This window comes from Octodon degus, unplaced genomic scaffold (assembly GCF_000260255.1).
Source record: "Octodon degus isolate 3935 unplaced genomic scaffold, OctDeg1.0 scaffold00180, whole genome shotgun sequence".
Classification (NCBI taxonomy): domain Eukaryota; kingdom Metazoa; phylum Chordata; class Mammalia; order Rodentia; family Octodontidae; genus Octodon; species Octodon degus.
This window is the reverse complement of record NW_004524756.1, coordinates 3,697,799-3,699,324: the sequence shown is the minus strand read 5'-3', so window position 1 is coordinate 3,699,324 and position 1,526 is coordinate 3,697,799. Positions and strand designations below refer to the sequence as shown.

Genomic DNA, 1,526 nt, shown 5'->3' with positions numbered 1-1,526 from the left:
AGAGAGACAGAGAGAGACAGAGAGAGACAGAGAGACAAAGACAGAGACAGAAAGAGAGAGATTGAGATTCCCTCTATGAAGGAATAAACCACCATAACACCATTACTCATGCTTGATTTGAAAAGTTGAATGCTGACCTATTGGGTAGTACCCTGGACCCCGTGGAGAAGGCTTTTTGAGGTGCTAAGCTGGATCAGTCACAGATCCATGACATTATCCTCGTTGGTGGTTCTACCATATCCCCAAGATCCAGAAGCTTCTACATGACTGCTTACATGGGAAAGAATTGAATAAGAGCACCAACCCTAATGAGGCTGTTGCTTTTGGTGCAGCTGTTCAGGCAGCCATTCTATCTGGAGCCAATTTAAATTAATATGTTCAAGATTTGCTGCTGTTGGATGTCACTCCTCTTTCTCTTCGTGTTGAAACTGCTGGTGGCATCATGATAGTCTTCATCAAGTGCAACGCCACCACTCCTATCAAGCAGACACAGACCTTCACTATCTACTAGGACAACCAGCCTGGTGTGCTCATTCAGGTATATGAATGTGAGCATTCCATGACCAAGGATAATAACTTGTTTAGCAAGTTTGAACTCACAGACATACCTCCTGTACCATGTGGTGTTGAATTCACCTTTGACCTTGATGCCAATGGCATCCTCAATGTCCCTGCTGTTGACAAAAGTATGGGAAATCAACACAAGATGACCATCACTAATGATAAGGACTATTTGAGCAAAGAAGACATAGAACTAGGGTCCAGGAAGCAAAGAAGTACAAAGCTAAAGATGAGAAGAAAAGAGACAAAGTGACCTCCAAAAATTCACTGGAGTCCTATGCTTCTAAGATGAAAGCAACTGTTGAAGATGAGAAACTTCAGGGCAAGATTAATGATGAAGATAAACAGAAGATTCTTGACAAATGTAATGAAATCATCAACCTGCTGGATAAGAATCAGACTGTGGAAAAGAAAGATTTTGAACATCAGCATAAGCTGGAGAAAGCCTGCAATCCCATCATCACCAAGCTGTATCAGAGTACGGGTGGGAGGCGTACAGGAAGGCCTGGTGCTTCCCTGGTGGAGGAGCTCCTCCACTGGTGGTGCTTCCTCAGGACCCTCATCGAAGACGTTGATTAAGCCAGCCCTAAATATAGATTTAGTATTCTTCCACAACAATAAAGTTGAAGGGCCTAAATTTGTAGGAAATTCTGTGTCAGTTATTAAGGATGAGCTACTAGGGCTGGCCAAATAGCTCAGGGGATTAAAGCGCCTGCTTAGGCAGACGTAGGGACTGGGAGTTTGATAATCTGGACTCCCCAAAGTTTAAGTTTCTTCTTTATGACAGTCAAGAGAATGAGAATACAATTCATAAAATCCAAAAATTGCTAAAAAAATTTGCAAATTCCTGTAGAAGAATACCAAGAAAACTGTTAATCCTCAAAAATAAGAAAACAAATAACCCAACTAAAAAATCAAGATGCAGTACTTAATAGACACGTCACCAAAGAAGATGTACAGATGAC

General features: G+C 41.6%; 1 pseudogene; it reads left to right on the top strand.

Annotated features, from left to right (window-relative positions):
• Positions 1-1,255, top strand: part of LOC101561611 — a 2,306-nt pseudogene extending 1,051 nt beyond the window's left edge.
• Positions 1,256-1,526: the final 271 nt, after the last annotated feature.